Below are 24,547 nucleotides of genomic sequence, written 5' to 3' on the forward strand. Positions count from 1 at the left end.
TCTCTAAGGCAGTCATTTTTTATTTACGCCATAAGCTTCTTAGTTTCGATATTTTCATTATCATCATTTGTACGTATGTATTACATATAATACAATTGAAAATTGCAGTAGTAATAATAAGGTTTGTAAATTTTAGTGGTTTATTTTGTTTCAACATACAAAATAAATGTTCAAGTTTAAGATTTTTTAAGTTCATAATGTGTGGTCGTTTACATACCTCCAAGTTGAAGTTGGACAAGTGTAATAACTTGGCCGTTAATCGTCGACTCGGTAACGTAATCGAGACATGTTGTATGTCTGTAATCGAATCCGTTTCATCGGTAATTGTATCTAAATCGAGAGTATTAGTCGTGAGACGAGTTCCATAGCGCCGAGGACAGACGTACATCGATACTGCGGAGACATATTCATTAGTGGCACGCACACATATGCAGTATAACGACACACAAATGAAATGTATTATGTGTGTAAACGCTATCAATACTGATGCAGGAAGCAATGGAAAGGACACCTCTGTATTTATCTTAAGTATTGATAAAGTATGCCTAATGCATATTTTTATTTGGATGTCGGAATTACGTCATTGTAATTCAAAAATGTTTTGTGTAAGTTGTTTATAAATCTTAAATAAATCCACTTGGTATATAATAGACAGCACCAAGGTTTACTAAGTCCCTTTTATAATAATTTATGATGTCTTAAAAAAAGTCTTGAAAGTTAATAAAATATTATTACCAATATCCTTAAAATAGTTGAAATTACTTTTAGCATAACCTATGTTTCGTGTTTAATTCTATAGTTACGTTATACTTACGTTGACGTAAAAAAATAATTAAATGGGAAATTTTGTATAGCACATCTAGTCGTCGCCACCGGTCGTCTCCTCAAACATCTTGGAATGTCATACTTCAAGCGAGTAATCAAGCAATATTCTTCTTAATCAACCCCACCCACTTCGGCGGGGGTCGATTCAACCAACAAAGGAATTGATTAACTAACTATGCCACGATATTACCCCGTCGTATTATTCCACTATAATAAAGAGGGCTCGGTAACCGTGGCGCTTAATGAGAGAAAACTCGATTAGAATTCGTATTAATCTTGTAATAAGTCGATAGAAGGAAAGTTGCTTGATTAGGCTGTCGTCTGTGGAAACTTTCCATCTGATAATTTGGAAGATTAACCTTTTATTTATGATAAAATCCAAATTGGAAAACAAATACTTAACAAAACAAAGAATTAACGTTGAAAAATTGAATACGTCCTAAGTTAGGTAGAAGATAAACTAATTCATTACTTATTTATAAATTTTCACTTTAATAAAGTACAACATTTAAATTAAAACAAACATTTCATATCATCTCTAAGTTTCGCAGAAGTTAAATTATATCTTAACGTACAATATTTTACACGGAATAATTTTATCGTTTCGGAATTCACCTGGTCATCCCCCCACTACAATACTTTTAATTTTGATGTTTATTTGGCCACAAAGTTTAAATGATATATTCAATGAGGTAGATTGATAAGTTTTCTGGCGTGCCTCGAAACTTGGGACACAATTATAAGTTGTACGTTGCGCGACAATAAGCATCTGGCGCGTCATAAAGCCAACCAAGTTCGCTAATTAACTTCTGTAGTGATACGAGGCAAGTTTAGACGCGCGTTAGCAGTGAACGCTCTAAGTAGTCTAACTTGAGCTTGTGTTAAACTGAAAGTTACGGTGTTATCTAAATGAGACCGTCTTTCGTTATATAACCTAACTTAATTAAGAACTAGCAGATGAGAGTGGGCGCCGACGGGCGGCGGGACGCGTTGTGGTATGTAGCTACCAATCAAATGAAAATTATTGGCGCAAATTAATGAAATATATTTTATTATAAATATTTATATTCATGGAAATTGGAATTTATACTTATATTTATTCATATTATTTAATTTCAACTAAGTTTTTCCTTAACTTTTTTTTGAACACTAAATAAATTAAATTTATTTTATTCAGAGAATTGAAATTTTAACATAGTGTCATAGTGTCGGTCTGTACGTACATAACGAACATCAAAGAACTATCCAGCACCGGTCTTGTAATAAAATTAATCGATGAATGAAGTACTATAATTTAGATATTTATTACTTTTTGAATTTTTTGCAGTTATCTGGTCATGTTGTATCGCACAACTAACTAAAACAATATTAAATACATTTCGTTTTTGTTTGTCAACACTGTTTTTTGGTGTCATGTTTTATTTCTTTATGTTGTTTTGAAGTACAAAGTAGGAATAGATAAGTACAATTTTATTTACATTGTGTTTCAAAAACAACAATGACATAATTTTTAATTGCAAGTTCTTTGAGAACGACCATCGAAAATCGAAAAGATTCATGACTGATTTTAATCAACCCATCTCTAGTGAATTGTCAAATGAATTTTCAAACTAATGATGCTTAGACACAGTATAAATAAACAAGAAAATAGATAAACAAGGTTTATGACATTTATCTCGCTACATACCACACCGCTTCGGTGCCTGCTGAACTAAGTGCCGCCACTTATGTGTGCGTTGAGCTTACGATGTGATATGTAAGCACACATTGACGTGTAGCTTGTGTGCAATGGATTAGTCTTATAATAAAAGTTTTTGTAACAGATGTCAGATATTAAACAATACTCTACACATTAATAGGCCCGAGATGCGACCGAGGAAAATATATAAAAAGTTCGTAGATTAGTCTTTCGCCATAATTTCTTGTTGTTCGTTCTCCTATATTTACTATAGTAGTTTGCTAAGTGAAGTTATGAGGATTGAGATTTATAACCAAGCAAGTCGTTTTAGTAGCTACTAATATTGTTTTTTTTTCTGAATTATAATTAATTTTACAAATTATAATCTTTAAAACCTTAAGTTCCAAGTTCTTTGATAGCACTTATAATATTTTTCTTAAGTAAATATGCATAATAATTCCACTTCGAAATTTCGAATAATAAGATGCAAATTAAGAAAAAAATTAAGTGTCATGTGCTACGGCGTAGCTCCGTAGCACGTAAGTAAATAAATCTGAGTAGAAATCCTTGATAACATGTATCTAGTTACACCCTCCTCATAGCATCGATTAATTACTTATGTAAACGGTTCGCTTTGTCGGTTGTCCGAGCCGAAACTAATTCCGATGACAAATATGACGGATGTTTGAATGTTTTCGTGTTTACGCGATTGTATCTCAAACATGTACGACCTAACATTATTTTTGTTGGTTTTCTGAGATTTTGTTGCTTGAGTACATGAGTATTTAGAATGTAACATTAGAAAGTGGAGATATTGTAAATAGTTAAGTTTTGATAAAGGCTGAAAAAAATTATTTTAATTTGTTACGTATTATACAAATATCATACCTTTCTGGAGTTGCATTACCAATTGAGGTCAAATTCATGTGAAAAGAGTAAATTGCGACTGTATATATGTACATTCCTTTTTTATAAAATCCATATACCATTTGCTGATTCATTAACGTAATTAACTTTTAATTGCGTTGATTTTTCTGAAAGTCATCAACATGGAAGAAGAATCTGATAATAGTGTGATAATAATTATTTTTTCAAATGTAATGATATTTAATTGCAGAAAGCGATGACTCGAAATAATAGAAGCAAGTGTTTGAGAGTTGCATCGCGCATTAATGCTGTAAATTCTCACCGCAAGAGTCGTTAGTGTGAAAGACAGATGTCGTTAAAGGGTGTCACTTTGTCCGACAATTACACCCGAAACGTATAATTTACAAGGAATTACAGTCGCAACAGACGACTTCAGTCGAACCGTTACGTGAATTTAAAATAATTGATCCATCGTTTCTTTATTCTATATGCAGATGACGTTCTTAGAAGTTATTCATAAAATTATTTGGTAATTATAAAGCTTATGAAATATAAGATCGCTATCTTCACATGTTTACTGAAGACGGTGGTGAAAAGTGGAAAAGCAAAATAGTCTAATAGTTCTTCTATATTCAGGTTTATTTTACACAAGTAAAGCATCATATAGCCATTATTAACAATATTATTACCCTTTGTTTCTTAATACCGAAATCAGCTTGGGATGGATAAAGATTTTGCAACAAAGTAAAACAAAACAAGCACGCAAAGCAGTAGCATTAAAATAACTACAAGCTGTCTCCCGATATAAAAACTGATAGTAGCAAATTAAAAAACCGCATTAACAATGTATCTCGTCACCGATTTCGGGTGTCAGTCACTTTTTCAATATACCTTCTGCGGTCGCATCATAACCGGCGCATCTTTTTACTCAGTTTTTACCCGAACATAATTAAAGGAGCGCTGGTTAGGTGTAAAAAAACCCGGCAAGCTAATGACATTTTAATTGTCTGAGTGATTACTGGGCGTCCACGACGCGGCTCTGTCGCGTACTCTCATCCTGTTATTACGTATAATTGCATTACGCTTCGTTACGGAAGAAAAAAAGGCGAATGCGAGTACATTTAATTGACACATAACTTTCTTTGTTCACGCCTAACACGTGACGTGTTCACACATATTTGGCCATGTCGTTGAAGACTTTGTTATTTAAGTCAAGAACAAACTAAAATTAAATATAATTGTAGTTTAATGTCATCGAATAGTTTGAAAAGTATAGTTTACTTTCTATCGGCACATTCTAATTGGTCAAATTAACTTTCACAAATTAAGAATCAAAAAACTTACAAACAGTTGATTCGAGAATAAAAAACAAAATGATATCTCACATTTTAAGCGGGACACCTCATGAGTACATTGTGAGCAAAAAAGAAATTTAATCATGAGAAACAATAATGACTGCTAAGAAATTAGACTGAGTGTAAGTACGGGAGCCACGCAACTTAAACTTGATTGTTACTTTTGAATAACCTCGACCCGTCCGTCAAATGTAAATATGCTTTAAAATTAATGACTTACAGCTCATTTTGTAATGGTTCGCGTTGATGATTTCACTATTGTTAAGCCTGTATGACTATCAATTATGTCCATAGTGTATGAGAGTGTGCATTGTGATCGAACAGTAGCTTCCATTCGGTCACTCTGCCGATTGAAAATTAAAGAACCGATATAATTTGATGTGCGGTTAGTGATGTTACTAAACCACAAAAAAATATACATAAACATTTATTTAATGTAATTAAAAGTAAAAAATGGCTTAATTATCATAATTGAAATATCAAATTAAGAGAAAAAAGCAAAACAATCAGTAGATTTCAAGTAACATCTATCGTAACCAAACAAGAGCCAAGAGCTAAAATTAAGTTGGTGATGTCTTACTAATATTATAAAAGTGAATGTTTGGATGAATTAATATTTGTTAGAAGATATCTCCAGAATGTCTCTACGGATCTCGATGAAATTAGGCATAGATGTAGATTATAGTATGGAAGAACACATAGGCTTAATATATTTTTTAATTACGCGCGGACGGATTCACGGGCGACAACTAGTTTATTTATAAACTTGCATACAAAACTCTAGGATTTTACTTTCTTCGAGTAAAAAATAATTCTTGTATATTATATTTGTATATACTATTTCTTCATCTTCTTTAATCAAATTTTAATTATGTATGTTCAATATTCACTATTAAAATAAAATCAATGTATCGAGAGACGATCAAATTCACATCACTATAGGAGCGGCATTAACACGTCACTCGTAGAGATGATAATAGCCCAGGAGCTGTGCCCCAGTTAATTGCTTTAATAACTTCCTGTGTCAAAATAACAAAAGAGCTATGCGGTATTAACAAAACGAATTCTGACGGCGTGGTATCTCTCTGTGTGTTTGAAGTATTGGAAGATATGTTTTCTATATTCATCGAATGTGCACAAGAAATCATTTGATCCACTTTGAAATGATATTATTTTAAAGTTGCACAGTTATGTTACTATTTAATTTTACTCTAGTAAATATGTTAACTAAGGTTCTTCCTCTGTAATACGATTGAAGGCCAAGGTCACAGTAGAATGACCTAACTGCAGTATATTCGACACTAAATGAGTCGATATTTGAAGTAACACAATGTTATCTCAACGATATAGAAAGAAGTGCCGCAAGATTGTAGTATACACAAAACAACTAGAGAACTGATTTGAATGCCCATCGTTCTGATTACTATCATACTAGTGTATTATAAGTGTATTATACTTATGTGTGACCAATATTTTGAGTACGTGATGCACATGAGATAATTAAGTATACTTGTTTATTCGTGTGTTGAGTTATTCTTAACTACTGAGAAATTCAACACATTTCATTGTTCTGATAACGGTTTCTTCTATTTTGTAGTACCCAAGTGATTAGAAAGACTTCTTATTGCATTGACGTAAACGTATTGACATTTAGAGCGGGCAGAGCGCATCATAAACAACAGACTTGACGCGCACAGAGCCGCTCACCAACGGCTTAGAAATTACTTCGCCCGCTATAATTAGCAACATTATACGACATTCCTTTGCGACACTTTTATTATTACCTTTATAATCTTATTGTGGCCGATATTTTTTTACAAGATAATGTTTGAAGTTATAATTTAATATCCATATAGATTTTGACGTATAGATAGGATAGGTTCCCTAGAAGAGCAAATGCTCTTTTGTGATACGAAGAGTTGGTTATACGAGTATGCATGTTCAATTAGCATCTTATTATTTTTGTAAAACCATATGACATATTTTTCTTACTTATTTTACACGGTATCACTAAGCCACTGTTAGGCCTACGTTGAAACTAATATTGTATGATTGCGTCGCGAGTCGTCTATTCGGTCAATACAGATATAGAAGATTATTGTCAATTGTATATATTTGTTCCGCCATCTTGAAAACGACTTTTTGAGACAAACAGGTTTCGAGCAACTGTCGAAGTCGACAAAAGAATAAAATATCGGCGCTCTATGACATTTTATTCCATATGTCACTTGCAGACTAAAATCGCCGGGTTTCGAACATTTACGTTGCCTTGTGTATGAAGTGTGTGTAAAGGGCCTTAGTCGATAATATTAAATCATGTTCTAGCACTATAGTAATTATTGTTTACTTGTGTAAAACAAACGCTTCGTATTAGTGCATAATTAGAGTTGTGGCAAGGAAGAGTGCGTCAGTTACAACCAGCAATTGCGGAGGGTCGCCCGTTACGGCACGCTGCGTCTGTGCGTCAAATATAATTACAACATCCTTTTAGCATATAGCGCCGATTTGTACGACTGAAATTAATGTTGGCAAATAACATTTTCATTCGTAAAATTTAATAAACATAGCAGCCGTGATAAAAGGTTTAAACCATAAACCTACAGGACCTGAAGAGATGAATCATATTTATGATCTACATATAAAAATTACCAATTCTAGTTGTATGTGTCAGATTCCCGAGTTTACGTACTTTTCCCACTACATTTTTTAAACGTATTGAAAATAAGTCAGTACCTACGACTCTTGAACTATGTATATTTAAGAAACGCTGGTTTTATTCCCTTTTCACTGTTTTCAAGTAACATAAATAGTTGTTTTTCGCACACGAAATCGACCTTTATAAAGTTTTTAATACGCAGTTACGAGTCCTCTGTTATAATTTTTCTTTCATAAGTCAACATTATTCCAATTCGAATTCAAATAATTCAAACGCAGACGCAATTCTAATCTACAAAGAGATTGAAAAACACGTGTGTACCGACCTTGTTCTACAAAGTTCATAAAAGCCCTTAATTACCTTTGTCTAGCTCCGCGTGTGCGAACACGTGGTGGCAATTACGTTACGCTTTAGAAAAATAAATGAATCAAACACAATCATTGAAACAGTTTTAACACCAGACGGTTTAACTAGTAGCATATAAAACGGATTGTAAAATGAATTTTAACGATTTAAATTAAATTTGATGAATTCATATACGTTAGAACTAGCAATGTTACTCACTGTCTTCAAAAAATAATAAATCATTAAAAATATTTCAAGCAAACTAGCTACCGCCCGCGACTCCGTCCACGCGGAATTAAAAAAATGTAATATGTATAGCCTATGTTTTCTTCTAGACTATGTTCTACATCTGTGCCAAATTTAGTGAAGATCCGTTGAGCCGTTTCGGAGATATTATGTACCTTCAAATAAACATCCATCCATCCATCTATATTAGTATTATTTTATATTCGTATTTATAATATTCGTGTGATATTATGTACGTATATTAGTCCAAGTTATTTCGACTGTTCTTGTTAATGAGTCGAGTCACTACATAAAAATACGACAGTATATTTGAAAATGTTTTTATAAAATTAAAAGCAAGGATTGTTTATAATTACAAAAAATTCCGTCATTATTATAATTGTGTACATTCGTTACGTCGTCGTCGCGATGAAACCTGGACTGTGAAATTACAAGCAATGCCACGTTACGTACAATAAGTGCTAATTGCGTTCGTATTCTAACAAACCCATCGATGGATGCTATCTACTTAAGTCCCATTATAACTTAACAGACACTTAACGCCAATTATGTTACGCAAATTATATTTTACTACGAAACAAGAAATTTATGGGCGATTATGACACTTATTGCAATCGAATAAAGTTGGTATTAGTCGCACTTAGAAAGCATCGTTGGTAATTATTACTTTGTTAAGTATGCTAGAGAAAGGGGAAGGTTTCTTGATAAATTACAATAGAATTTAAATGTTCTGTACGATTAGGTAATGCATTTATAATATGTTTGTTTTATTGTGTGATTTGCATTTTATTGTAGTTAATTGGTAACGTTTGTTTTCTTGAATGATCTTAGGGTTCTCTAAGTTTAACAGAAATCCTTAGATCAATAGTTTTGTGTAACGAACTATTCTTTAGGTGCTTTGTATAAAAAATAAGAATATTTACAGTTTGAATCTTTACTTTTCCATCTTTTGATTTTAAATGACGCCAATGTTCCACATATGAATATTTCTTTTTAGCAATGTCTAGTAATAAATTTATAGTACTATCTATATTTATAGTAATAAATTTCAAAAACGATTTAGTCATTAATAATTTTAAAATTATAGAAAATAATTGTAATGAACCCTATAGTGTTATGCCTGCGCCAGTGACTAGTCTATTTTTTCCGCGACACGTGGCCTGTCTTCATAAATTGTTAAGGAAGTTTTATGGTTTTATATTTCAAATACGTTTAGTGGGTGGCCGTTAGAAGTTGTAAGTGCTCTATTTTATACCATTGTAAAGGATGTCTTTAAAATTCACCTGGCGTAGAAAATTATCGAATGATTTGCATCTGAGAAATGACTTTTAATTAAAAAAAAACTATTGGCTAACTCACGTTCCCTCCCAAAACTATAAAAGCTGATTTTCGGCATGATTATTTTTTTACTTGAAAGTTTTATATTAATATAAAAATAACCACAAAATAATATCTGTACACATATCTGTATACGACTAACAGTATGTAATATTTTATTTCAAGAGGTGCTAATTAAATCTGTACAAGTGTAGGTACGTAAAAACAGCGGATACAAGGAAAACCTACACCACATCATTGTTGTTTGAATAAGAAAGAAGTGAGAAAAGTGGATATCAGTGCGGTTACAGTTTATAATGTACGGACAAACAACATACAACAAACGCCCAGATCTAAATTATCGTTGTAATATCCAAGGCAGTGTGTAAATATAGTCGCAGACCGCAAGACAAATTTACCAAATTATTCATTATTAACGACCGCTAACGAAGCAAATGTAAGGAAAATAAGGCGTTTATTAAAACTCACGTACATTGAAGAGTCGTTCCACCTCCAGGAAGGTTTAATTGAAGCCTTACAACGACTACAAAACGGTTAATTGTAGCTCCAAGTGCGTATTGTGTACAAGTAAGAACCACGATGTAAAATTATATGGAAGTGTCCCCATATATATATATATATTTTTTCTTCGAGACAGCATTAATAATAGATAATCACGTAGTTGATAATAAAATCGAATTCGCTTAAAATCTACTAGTAAGAAAGAAGAGCAGAATAAATAATAGTGAAGAAATATAAATAAGAAATGAGACTAGGCGCCAAAGCGTTGCTTCGTATATACGCTATTTTTCTGTTAAAAGTCACTTTTATGATAGAGGCAAATTGATGAATTACGAAACTTTATACTTTTTGTTTGTAATATATGGATGTAATGTTACTAAACACTCTGTTTTTAATATACAAAAAAGATTTGTGTCACTTTTATTAAGAATATAACTTATACATAAAACATGTTTAGTCCTTCCAGTATTTTTATTCCTTGTATTTATCGTTCTTCTTGATTTCTGCGAGTTCTTGCCCTCGAGCGAATTGTGAGACCACAACGAGATACAATGCTTGTAAATGTAACCAATATGTAAAAAACTTATTCTAATAATGAAGTCAACAAACATATTGGTATTTGCAATTACTTTCTGTTACGTGTACATAAACTTATTTGCGTGTTCATCTGTTTTAATTGTTTTTTCCATTTTATTTTATGAAAGGTATGTAAGGTTTAGACTTTACGTATAGCCCTATTTAAACATTAATTTTACTAATTCATCTCTTTTAAATCAATACAAATAAATATAAGTACATTTTTATCATGATCATAGATTAAGTTTATTTACATCTACAGACTCTCTGTCGAGATGTTATTCAATGTTTTTTTTTTTTTATAATTAACTCCAGTAATTCTATTTTATCTGTATTGTGGAGAATCTAAAGCCGCTTAAGTACGTTGCGGGTGAATTGTATTGAGTTTTTTAATTAGGGTAATTGTTGATGTGGTTTTATAAACCGACGCAAGTGGCTATGTTCCCTTTGTTATAACTACAAAGAGATCGTTTTGCATAAAAATGAAAACATTTGGCTGGAAGAAATATCCACTTAAGGGCTAATTACACTTTGTTGGATTTTATCTTGAGAGAGCATTCTCACAGAATAAATGACTACGACTCTATTATCTATTTAGGGTAGGTATAAGTTACAGATTACTCTTAATGCTAAAAACATAGCACTTACCAGTCAATGTACGTTTCACAATTCGATATATTTTATTAATGACTGGTGACAATATTAACGCTTATTCTGAAGCATAAAGGTATAAGTTTTTATAAGCTTTTATCTAGTTTCATCTATCCAGATGTTTGTCATTAAATCTTGCAAATTAAATTTGATCAACTTCCCAGTTATTAATTAACCTGAAATTTTTCATACACGTGGAAATCATGTGACAATGCAATATTATGATGACATCTGCTGATCTGATGATGGAGCTGGAAGATGGCCATAGGAACTTTGTAATGAAACGACACAACCTCATCGAATTTGGGCTCGTTTGAATCGTCTTCACGAATAGTTTGTATTTTTTATTTAGTTCTATTAATTTACAAGAACATAATAAAAACTCGTTTTTTTAACTAATGAATTTAGTAATAAATATTTATGATTGTAAATTGTAATCGCGTGTTAGTAATTGAGATAGCAAACAAAGTAAATCAAGTCGATGTTAAGGTAAAGAAATGCTGCCGTTGTATAGTGCAGGGCAATAAATAGACAGGCCACTTGCGCCACCCTGTTATTAAACAAAATAAACATCACCCACATATCCCTATCTCACCCTGAATCGCGGAGGCGGTGACTTAATGACTGCTAATGAGTGTTTTTATTATTTAACAGTTGTAAAATAATTTCTTATACGGCGCCTCTTTATACCTAGATAAACATCGAAACGCGCTTCGCACCTCGATCTGATAATCGAATTAATGCTCTCGTACCATTTCACGCTGTTTTATTGCTTTCCGTGTGCTTAATATTGAGGGGGTTTTGACTCGTAATTTCGGGTTATCAGCGCATTCGATTGAATTGATCTGGATGTTTTTTGAGCAATTGTTTGGCCGAGCCGCGGTTCGCGCCAACGTTATTTACGCGAAATTGGACGTGAGTTACGTGTGCGGGCTGTACGGATGCCGAAAAAAGATTTTTATCTTCAAATTATTTCATATCTTACTTACAAAACAGATATATTCACCTGTCCCAAATCGCTATATTAAGTAAGACTGAATCTGATAGAAAACAAACGCGGTTCTGTTTGTTTTTCGTGGCCCTAACAAACTCTTGCCTAGTCGTCAACTGCTTGCGAATGAAATGTACCTACAATTATGAAAGGACTTAATAAAAATTATTCATAATATACTTGTCTGTTTAATCCACAAGCCTTTTTGTTTGTCATGATTGTGATTATGAAATAATATGTTATAAATATAACAAAATTATTTTAAATTATATACTAATTCTTTTTTACAAAAATTATATAAATCTTCGATTTTTTTTAACCGGACGGATGATATTTTAATCTTAAAAAAAAAAAAAAAACAATCCTACTGTCAGTCGGTTAAAAACAGACAAAGCAACGTCAAAACACCCTGTAGATGCCGAAAAGAAACAATCGGACTGGTCGGTTGGGCGATCCTTGGTGCAGATAACACGCCCTGCTCCCAAATAACGCAAGTTTTAAGCAAAACGTATCGTATTAATTCACACTGTTTATCTTGTGCGCCGTAACGACCCTTCAGTGTTGATGTTTCTTAATAACATGTAATTTTGTTTCCTTGATTTCCGACTCGTATTCGACATCGTCTAATTCCATACTCAATACGAAGTTCTTTGAATTTTTATGAGGTCAAGGTGTAAAAAGTGTTTTCGATAAACATCTAAGCTCTGTTTGTGGCAACGAGAGCCGGCAATTAATTTTAAATCATTCTGTATTTGGACAAAATGTAATTTTTTTACCACATTCAAAGTAAAAAGTATGTTCCGTTTATCCGGTATGGATATGTTAATGTTGTAAACTCGGCTTCGATCCGACCTATCACCGAGAGTAATTTGTATCCGACGCGCAGAAGAAATAACATTTGGACGATGTCGGTAGTGATTAGTACAGCATTAAGAAAACACGAATCTCTCAACTGATAGATTCCAAATAAAAATGACAGATATAAGGCGTCGAAAGCGAACGCGCGCGCACGCCACTTGCCGAATTCTAAATTTAAATAGTATTTACACTGGGCTATCGGGAGCGCGTAATTAATACAATCTTTGTTAGAGGGTAATTTGCCAGAGCTAATGCCGGTCTGTGTAATCTTCAAAGGGGATTTAGAAACACGCGTTCTATTCTATTTTGGTCGTGTTCTGAAACAGAGAAATATTTACAATCTCTCTGGAACACTTCGGCGCATCCGACGGTCGTTATGCGCGAACGCATCGATTCTGAGTCAGTCGCGGCATCCGATTGGTACTGCGCGAGATGAACACGCGTTCATTAGCTTTGATGGCTCCTCGTTTGTTCCATATCTTTTATATTGAACATAATTTTTTAATGTTTATGTGTTGCACTTATTACTGAGTGTAATAATATTGTCTGCGGTATTTCAAGGCTTAAAATCCAAACCGCAGAGGCCAATTCGAGTTGTGAAGAAAAATAACATAAATCATGATGGATTTCATCTGTACCTTCTTACTTAAATTGTGTCAATACTTTTTTGTTTTGATGAAACGTTTCTTTTACATAATCTGTATTTTGTTTTTTTTTCATTCGGGAGCCTTTTCACTGTTGGGAAGCTACACTATGCCCTGGTAACATAAGTTATATTAATTGCTAGATTTTTCTTAATTCCACGCGGAGGATGTCGCGGGCAACCTCCAGTTTTGATCTTTCAAAAATCTCAAATCTGACCACAAATCCCACTAGCTTTAGTGAAACAAAAAGTAGACTATAATTATTGTTCCTAATGATTTTCGTTTGAAAATATTCCAATGTTAAATACAATCTAAATCAGATTTATGATACAAGAACAATCCGGCGAGCACGTAACACTGACGCAAACGGCAACAGAGACAAATTAGATCCAAACCTCGTGAGTATCGTTTATAAAAATCCTAACGATGTTCTAGTTTAAATACTCTCGTGTCATTTCTATCGCTGCCCACGCTAGAAGTAATTAAAAACGAAAATAAACAGAGCGCCTCCAATCGTAAAAGAATATCTACGTCAGCTATAAATGAGTGCAGATGAACGTAGAAGCAATAAAACTGATTCAAGTCACAGAAATAAATCTTATGAGTATTCGAAAGCACCTTAGGTGAGAAGATTCGGCCGTTTATTGTAATACTTTTGTTAGTAGTCGCGATGACGCGCTCTGATCGGACGGGAATGCCATTAAATGAAATATTTTAACTGCTAACGCCACGTGTTGTAAATTATTGCGAAACTATTATTAAAAACATATTAAAATTCAAACATTATGATGGCGCTATAAAGTTTTTGGGCACTCGTGATAAATAAAGTTTGATCGATGAAGAAATAGATTTGTTTATAGTTAGTGATTCAGGAAATAGATGCTCGACTTTTTCTACTCGATCAGTTGAATTAGTGGTTTGCGAGATGCTTAAATTACGCTAGAAAATATTCTTTGAAAGTGACATTAGTTGAGTTCGTATGCTTGTGTTGACACATTTATAATATCTAAGCAAGTGTTAAGTCATCGTTCACCGTATCACTATTTCCAAAGAGTTGCAATAAAAATTGGTCCAGATTCCACATCGAAAATAAGACGTTTTTTGGTCGTCTGCCAAGTTCATTATGAGCGTTCATGAAATTTCACATTTGAATTATTTTACTGTCTGACTTATGGCCGTTACTTAAATATTTGGTAAACAGGAAAAATATAGCTCTGATCGATCAAATTTAATGCGTTGCGCTGAAATAGCATCTATAAGTGGATCATGGCGTTATTGTATTAGAAAACATTTTAACAGCTCTGTACTAGAATTTAGGAACGGGTATGAAATTCGATGATGCAAATGTGCCTTTTCAAGTTGAGTAAGGTAGATTTGTTTTGTACTAACAGGTACAGATGATTGAATTTTAATTTCCCTCTTTATTTACAAATTGCTTTACAAAAATGTTTTACGAAATCGAAATGCAATAAAAACTTATGAATGGGATAACAAAAAATACCAAAATTTGTCAAAGAAAAGAAAAGTTTAATGTTTTAAGAACACATTTGACGAGAGCAAGAACGAAACATCAACAATCATACAACACTAATAATCTCTGACGTTTCTTGGAATTATTGCCTCGCAACGAAGATTCATCAGGTGAAATGTATCAATCACTGATAATTTAATAACAAAAAACCGACACGGAATGTAATCCCACTCGAGCATCGGTCGGCATTCGTCAAAATAATTGTAATTGCCTAAGAAAGCAAATGGACTTTGCATAATTTCAGACAGCAAGATGCCATCCAACAATAGAATAGAGTGTTATGAATCATATCCGTATGATCCGAGCGCCAGTCGAAGATTATCGAACTAGAACACTAACGCTTGCGGGATGCATTAAAACACACGTGAAACTAATTTACACCGTTTAATCACGCTCTCGACGTAGCATATTAACAAAGTGTACGAGTAGTAATTGATGCATCAAGCGATATGACATTTGCCGCTAATAAGTCTTAAGACATTAAAATATCTCCCGTACCGTTTTCCACAACAGAAAACGGAACTGCGAAAACTATCGTGTGTTTTAACTGGAGCTCCTTATTTATAGTGTGCCATCTATCAGTTCCTAACCGTTCCAAATTCAAATTCAAACCGTGTTCTAATTGGATTGTATTTTTTTTTTTTTTTTTTTTTTTTATAAGAAAAGGGGGCAAACGAGCAGCGGGAACACCAAGGTGTTCATCGACGCCCATGGACATCTGCAATACCAGAGGAATCGCAAATGCGTTGCCGGCCTTTGAGATGGTGATACGCTCGCTTCTTGAAGGACCCTAAGTCGTACTGGTTTGGAAATACCGCCGAGGACAGACCATTCCACAACGCGGCCGTGCGCGGCAAGAAATTTCGCGAGAACCGCACTGTTGTGGAATGCCAGCCATCCATATGTGCTTCTAATAAGCTGGCTGGTTTCACGCACATTGTTACAGCCGTAACAAACACATCGGCGCGTGTTTACGAGTTCGCAATTAGAGCATCCATTGATATATCGGTGCGGATCAGCGGCTGACCGGTGTGTGAGTGAGTCCGATTGAGAAGTAACACGAGGTCTGGATCTGGAACTGATTAGCGGCCGTGCATGTGTTGCCCGGCCCGTAGTTATGAATAGAATCGTATGTGTTGTTGCGCATTAAGTATGCTTTGGATTTTATTATTTAATGATTCATCTTAGGGATATAGAAATAGTCAGGAATGCTTGCTCCGTTCGCGTTGAAAAGCCAGTAATAATAGAATATTGGCGCATCTGCCCCACTGTATAAGTTTTAATGTTATTACTCCTCGGTCGTATGATATTTCGTTCCAGGTTTATTTTAAGAGTGTTTTATGTTTTTAATTGCGATCCACGGATTATTTTTCCGTCGCGATCTAAAATCTTTTACAACTGTTTTTTATAACGTCCACCTGACCGACGACAGAATTAAGGTTATTTATGAAATATGCTGAACTAAATTATAAGATTTGCGTAATATTATAAATTACCATTTTGTTTTGATACTTTTTCATTGTCGCCGTTATGTGATTCAAAGGTAATAAAATATATAACGTAATGACCGCATATTACTAATCTCGTTTTTTCCGCCGTAATTATAGAGATGTATCGTTTTGAAAATGTTCAGAATAGAAATTGCTAAAATTGCACTAGATCGCTTAGAGACATGCGTTCCGCTATGCAAAAAATTCAAGTTGAAATCGTTGCACGAATATAATGTAAATTACTTGAATATAACAATTACACATTTGTAAGTAAAATTTGAATACCAAATGAAGAATGAAACGCCGCAATGGAATTAATAAATCAAACACGCACACATTCGCGATGTTTAATTCGAATCTCGATATTAACCCACACGAACGCCGCCACGTTCACGGAACCGCGAGATATTTAATCTAATAATGGACGGCCCTGATTGCCTTTCTTATGCTTTCTTTTATATTTATAATTCATATTTAATGATCGACATTAATGGCACTGCTTCGGGCCGCGCAGATGTGGCGACCACTTTACTGAGACCTCTCATTTTTCTATCAATTTCCCAATTAAGCTAGCCCCGCGGTCCCAACTGGGGGGGTTACAAAAACTGGTTCTTCGTACACGTTAATTTCAAATTTAGGCGCCTTTCGTGTTGGTGTTACGAAATGCTGACTATTGTATAGTAAAGCGATGTAAAGTGCACAATGATTGTGTAAATGAGTCGAGCAGCCCAGACACGATGAAATGTTGTTTACATCCTAGTATTCCTGTAAATTGGATTACAGATTACGTCCGCGGCCGCATTGAAGCAGTAAACTTGAACTAGATAATTGATTGTATAGTATCAATTAAATGCCTTACTAAGTGAAGACTTACAAATGGATGATAAAAACACAAAGAATTCCAAATATGTACATAATTTGATAACATTTGTAAAGCCAGTGTTTTCTAAAGCCTCAAAGCAATAACTTTAATGTAGTTGTTACGTTTGATAATGACGTAATAAATTTCTTTTATAAGTATTGTCTATTCCACATGTAAAATAACAAATAAAGTATTAAATAATTTAACAGTATTACGTCTGCTTCATCAGTCATTTATAATAATCAATAGCAGTAGGTACCCGGCCTCACATCATAAATGAACAAACAAGACGCTGTTCCAAAGTTCGTGGTCACTGTAATAATTAAAACTTCAATTAATAATGAATGTTCTTAATTATATACGAGCTATTATAAAAATGCTGGCTGGTAGGTACCAAAGTAACTTATATCTAGGTGTTTTTTATGATTATATGCTGTCACTATCTTTATTATCTATCGGAAAGATATGATGAAGCGAAGTTAGGAATTTAAGCTATTACTGCTAGTTTTACAAGCATGCATGAATGTGGAAAAGGCGAGAAAGATAAGGAGAAATGTGCCAGGTCTGCGTCCCTAGCTCTGTTTACCTCTCTGGATTTCAGACGTGACTGTGTCTTATAAAAAAAAAAGATAGCTTGAAATTTTATTGTACATAATATATTTCTTCAATATCGCACAATACGCAAAAGTTTGAAATATTCCGTTAATAACAGTCGGAGTAGAAGCAAGAAACCATTGTCCAAGTCATTTGCTACGCTTTAATCGTGGCCTCTTAGAGCCAGAAAATTATATCAGATTCCGTCACACTTTAGGCAATTTCGTTGACTCCCTAATGAGTTACAATAACGCAATGAAGCCAGCACTTACTGTTATGAGTACACGGGTCATTATGGCCCTTGGCGTTTATAAAAGTAATTACGATACGAAGTGGATACGTTTTTGTGACAAAAATTATTACAAATTGCTTTGAGGTTATTACAAACACGGATATAGAATAGATTCATTGCACACCATAGCGAACGCTAAAGGAATAATTACATTAATTATTCCGTCATGATGTAAATGCTGGTACGTACACTTAAGTGTAATTATAATGTCTGCTTAATAAAATCTTGTGTAAAAACAAGGATAAAGTTACTCGTGTGTGTAAAAACTCTTTTGTTGAACATTCGTTTCCTTGAAGTGTTAAAATCATAATTAATGAACATAATAAATGGGTAGAGATAAGATTTGAATTAATTACTGTGTATTATTTGTGTTCACTGTTTTATGTTAATTTCTGACTACATGATTATTTATAGCTCTTATGTCTTTAATTTAAATTGCGTAGGCAGAGGTAGAAACCATTAGTAGATCTTTATCGAGCTCCTTAATATTATAGATAAGTAACATTCATAAGGACACTTCTATTGACCTAATAAACTATATTTTTGTTTTCATTAACTATTATTTTTTTGTTTTCGTATACTATTGAAATGGTTATGCAAATCATTTTTAATATCATTTTTTCAATATCATTATTTCTTCAATATCATTATTTTTTTAATATATCTCTCTATTTAATAGGTATAGTCAACTGAAATAAATGAAGCTTAATACAGACGGTAAGGAATGTGCGATTAATTAAGTCAAACTAAGCATTGAGAACAAAATCTAAACATAAAGCAACAAAACGGAATAAATTGCCATCGCTTTATCATTCATATTTCCAACAAGATAGACGTTTAGTACAATTCATTAGCGTGGACAGAGGTTCTCAAACTGCATTCCGTGTTAGAATTGATCCATACTAAATACAGCCCTCTGAGTGTTATTTAAACGACAGTAGCAACATGGATTTCATATTGTTAAAGGTTAAATTCTGCAGAAAAAAATGTTGATTCTATGTACTTAATTAAATTTAATCTTTTTTAAAACACAGGAATGTTATGTAGTACATAGAATAGAATACTTCAGAAATATTTTTTTTACCAATATGTCAAAAGAGTATAATAAAATTTATACGTACTAACCGTATTTAAAATGAATAAAATTTATTTTTTTCGCAGTGTAACCTTTGTGTAGAATAGAATAGGTAGTTTGAGGACCTCTGAAGTAAACGAGACAAGTACTAGCGCACGTCTTTCCGATAACTCTCCATCAGTTGTAATTTATTAATTTCGCCATCTTTGTGTGTTCCCTTGTGATCAATGCACTGCTCTTCCCCCAAACGTTCACCATGATAAGACTTTTGTTTTCGTGATTGCTCTTTGTTAATCATACTTTGTTAATTAAGGAAAACATCACGAACAAATCGTTGCGATCGTTTGATAAGAAATAAGTTATGAGTAGATGGCGGTATATTTATGTTTCTGTTAACATTTTTGCAATTTAGTTTTTTTATTAAAATCAAATTATTTTTAATTACAAGACCCACACAGAGAACGCCGTAATTACATAAGGCTATAAAAGCCGCGTTTCTAGCTGTTTCGCGATTCGACATTCCGTAATTGAACACAAATAGAGAGGCAGAGAATGTTGAGATGCTTTCAGATTTGAAGAAAAAAAATGACTGTTTTTTATATGTGATTAATTAAAAAGACTAAAGTAAGGACCTATGTTGGTGGAGCTGTGTATCTTATTTCAGTATTGTTTTGTTATACCAACAGTGATCGCATTGCAATTCATGGGGCTATACCAATCACGGAAATAAAGTTGAACGCAAGCACCTAATGAATTCTCGGTCGATCCGGTACAAGGATCTTAGCACAATGCGCTATCCGAATCCTAGCCGTCGGGCTATTCTCCTATCAATCTCGCGGATGATAGGGTGCTATCGCGAGCCGCGGACCACGAGATGCATAATGCTCGCTTCAGATAGCTGTCTCGGGCACGAAGCCTCCGAGCTTCGCAATTTATTGTTTCACGATCTCAAGCCGGCTCATTATTAAAACGGTTTGATACGTTCAGAGGTGTTGCTGACGCCCGCGGCGGACCCGGCCAATTACTCCACTAGAGCCGTGCCTTGCCCTATTGTACTTGTTTGTATTTATGCAACGCCCCGTTTGACTTTATTCAACCTTTGTCTTGTCCTCCTCCTATACTATAAGGGTATACCTCTATAATTTCTTTTTCTTTTATAGATCATAGTTTTAAAAGTTAATTTTCTATTTTAATTTGTACTGTTTATACATATATATAATAAAGCAGTAACAATAGATAAATTAAGGTTAAATTAAATTGCATAAATTTTCATTATAAGCAAAATTGATTATTGATAGAAATTGATAAAAGTAAAACATAGTTTCAATTACAAAAGCCAATCCACAACAATGTCACAATGTAGAAACAAATTATTTTAACCTAATAAACAGTAATCGAATAGCAGGTCAATTCAAACACTGTATAAATCCATTAGCAGTACAAAACGGCGCCGATTAAACGTCGAACTAAAACAATTTCCTTCAACTTCAACAAACAAAATCGATTGGGCTTAATTGTAGCCTGATCAATAACTAATTGTGTTCACCGCACGTATGCGGCGATAAAGAATAATTACTGGCTACCGGCCAAATAAATCGATCCACATCAAAACGCGAGGTTAATCCATCATTTAGATATTACGCCGCGATTGAAGCTTACCGTTTTTAATTTCCAAAATAACGCCCGCAAGTCGGTCGCGCGTCTAACACGTATACCTACATAATTACTCTGTCGTAAATCGTCGAACGTGAGTATTAGGGGTCGCGCCGAAGCCTACATTACGACACGACCTGTCGTGTTATTTCTGTAATCATTTTCATTTCGTAAAACGCAACATTAATTAAAATTTAGTTTCAGACCATTAGTCGCCTTTGCGTTTCTTTTTCCAACTTATAATTATAGAGCGAACGCGGTCGGCTAAATGGGCATTGTAATGACAAATAACATTGTATAGAGGTTAAGCATGAATTTCATATTCAAATCAGTGCAGCTAATAGGTGCTAGATGTGTGTTTAAATGTAGAATTTAGTTTATGCATACGTACAGTAATAAGTGACACTATACCGCGCGATTTGGAGTAAAGGAGTCGGTGCGCAGGCGCATAGCGAAGCTCATTAGCGACAGCTACACAAATCCATTACCGTGTGATTAGAAATCGAGAGCCGAAACTGAAAACTGGTTTAGGTCAGTTTAGACTCGTGACTTGTGAGATTTTACCGGTAATAAGGCTGTGTATACACCGCTCGCCGAGTTATTAATTAACAGGTCGACAGCAAACAGAGAGTGGCTACCGGACTGCGCTCGGCACACAAACTTATTTACTCAACGAGACTTCGTCGGAGCACCGCGCCGTGTAGAATCTCATTACCGCGCTTCTGAGAAAATTGGAAGTGAGAAATGAACTTAAAAAGATAATACTAGAATGCCTATGTTGTGAGGTTTTTGTTCAGTTATTATCACTCGACTCAAAGTGTACGATATTAGGCGTTCTCGGAACGGCGTTAAGAAAGGAAACGCGACGTTGTGATCGTGTGAAAAAGTTAAGAGACATATGAATAATAAATAAATTTAAAAAATATAAAGTTTAATTTGTTGCTGTTCAATTTCGTAACTTATCATTTTGATTAATTGACATAAGAAAAAAACTTAGGAAAAACACCTTGCTTTCCATTTGCAATTGTTACGGATTAACATTAAACTTTTTAAGTTTAAGTAAACTATGTGTTCAATTTTTTATTCCGATGAACAGCTTGCTCATTAGCCTCTCTCCAATCTACATAAGGTAACTGATATTGTTTCAAGCATTGCTCCCAATTGAGTAAGAATGTTACTCCAGGTGACACACTTTATAATACCCCAAATCTCAACTCCTCGTCGCCGAGTCATGCACCGACTCCAATTATGTCGGCTCTTTGTCCAATTAAAAACAATATTTGTGTCATAAGACATTTTATAATGAATTCTTGTAGTGAATAATTGTTCTTACTATTTGAACAAACATAACGGTGAAGCATACTTTTACATGAACCTTATGCAGCGTGCCTTAGTTACAAGATAAAAGGTCAAAGTTTACTGTTCGAAGTCGTTAAGGCTAAACAATGTAGGTTATTCATTCAAAATTATTATAACATTAGTGGTCCATCAGATTTAATATAAGACGTTTTAAAAAAAAAAAGAACTTGGTTAAATTTTACACCTAAGTATGTTTATGACGATATTTGCATATTGTCATTAACAGAAAAAATAAATGAGATGTGTATCGAGAAAATAGTTGAATCTTAGAGTCTACCTGCAAAAGAAATAATTATTAGCACATAAGTTAATCAGTGGATTAGGTGTGATATAAAAATATTTTCCTGAGAATTAAACCTAGGTTCTATTACTATAGTTTAATAGATAAAATATGACTAAGTGATACTTATAACGCTGATTTATTAATATGTAAAAAATCATTTTCAGATTTTGTAACAACAAAAATCAAAAGAATGACTGAGGTAATAAAACAAGCTCATTTGTTAGTATTTATTGTTTATTTTGTGTATACGTACTCGTCCAAACGAAGCGACGCCGTAGCGTAGATTTCGAATTCGGTAAAAATTCTCGCGGCTCACTTATTGACAACACAAACATTTGCTCGCAACCAAGCGAGTCGCAGAGTTTGCTTCTCACTCGTCATGCGTCTTGTTTACACATTTTTCTGACAAAAGAATATCACGGTATCGACACACGTCGATTAAAGCACGGCACTGTGGTCGTGGATACGGTGCGTTTGTTCGTAAGTTCGTTCGTTGAGCACAGGGCGGGCGGCGAGGCGTGCGCGAGCGCCGAACACCGATCGGTATTGGCGTGAGACGCCATCCCAATAGTCGGCGTGAACTTAGTGTTTGGGTTATTGTAGGCGTCTTTTATGTAAACGGATGATACAGTTTCCTTAGAAGTTACAGAAGGCCAGCAACAAAGTAGCGGCCAATGTCTGAGTGGCAAACATCGGAAATGTCGTTTATTTTGCTTGTCTTCGAGACCTTTCTTAGCTTGTAGAGCAAATTAGGCATAGTTAGGATTGTACAATATGTTGCACGCTACCGCCACTCTCAAGGTACTTTTTACAAATATTATGTCAACCAAATTGACAGATACAAAACAAGTAATATAACCACATACGAATATAACAGATGAATCTGTTCCAATTTTTTTTTAATTCAAACGTGAAAAGTTATAATGAGATTGGGTTCTATTTCAGACAACACTTAGGATAAGAATACACGGTACGGGAATATTGGCCTGCTTATTGCCGGCCGACCTTGTGCGTTTAATTGAAAGTGTTGACACAAAACATTGATTTATACATTTCGTAAAGCTCGCTACGAAAGCAGTAAAATTAAACACGTTCGTGCACACTAATCGAGAACGCGCTTCTTCGATTCGTTTAACAATAATAAATTAATGTAAGGTGTAAAATTATTTTATTGTAAATGAGAGATATTTTTGTTGGTTTGTTGTTAGTTTTAACCTCCGTAACCAAGTTGTTTTAATACCTAACTATTGCTTTACGAGACTGGGGTTAGAGTATAGTAGGTAAGTAGTACTAGCTTTTACTCTTATTTCAATAAATAGTGTATATGGTGAGAGTTTTCTCTTTTAACTTGTTTCATCTGTTTTCATGAATATATGTTCATACAAAACTTGAACTATAGTTACATTTTATAATGAAAGTCAAGCAATATGTAAGAGCAATGAGATAAGTCATCAGAACATAAATAATTCCTGGTATTCACCTTCAATAAATATTAATTAGTAAATGCTCTAATAAAACTCTTGCTCGTAATTAACCTAATTACAAGCAGTGACACCGGGTCGCGGACGTTAATTGCGTCAATTCTTGCTTCGCCAAATCTGACTCTCATATCAAATTGTTTAAGTGACTAATGGAATGATTTACTGAGTATGCCCAATTTACTAATTTTAATAGCGTAAAACAATATATTTCGTTCATCTTATAAGGTATTTGCAACAGTTCATACCGTGCTTACACAAATGTTACGAAATAATATCATAGAAAACCAACCTAAATCGTCGCATGTCAATTCCCTTTCTCTAATTGTAAATTCTAGTCAAATTATCCTAATCATACATCAAAGTTACACGTTTCTTAAATCACGTAATTTCTAAGGA

At 33.9% G+C, this 24,547-nt stretch overlaps 1 protein-coding gene across 1 annotated transcript in view; it reads right to left on the bottom strand.

Annotated features, from left to right (window-relative positions):
* The window catches only part of LOC106713796 (zinc finger homeobox protein 4), a 206,764-nt gene extending 183,358 nt beyond the window's left edge, over positions 1 to 23,406 (bottom strand). Inside the window, exons 1-2 of the mRNA XM_045680277.1 lie at positions 22,924 to 23,406; positions 13,526 to 13,528 (exon numbers count right to left, since the gene is read on the bottom strand). The gene's annotated coding sequence lies outside the window, so the exon portion shown is untranslated. The remainder of the gene's footprint in view (positions 1 to 13,525; positions 13,529 to 22,923) is intronic.
* Between the last annotated feature and the right edge of the window lie 1,141 nt (positions 23,407 to 24,547).

The sequence above is a fragment of the Papilio machaon genome, chromosome 12 (assembly GCF_912999745.1).
Source record: "Papilio machaon chromosome 12, ilPapMach1.1, whole genome shotgun sequence".
In the NCBI taxonomy this organism is placed as follows: domain Eukaryota; kingdom Metazoa; phylum Arthropoda; class Insecta; order Lepidoptera; family Papilionidae; genus Papilio; species Papilio machaon.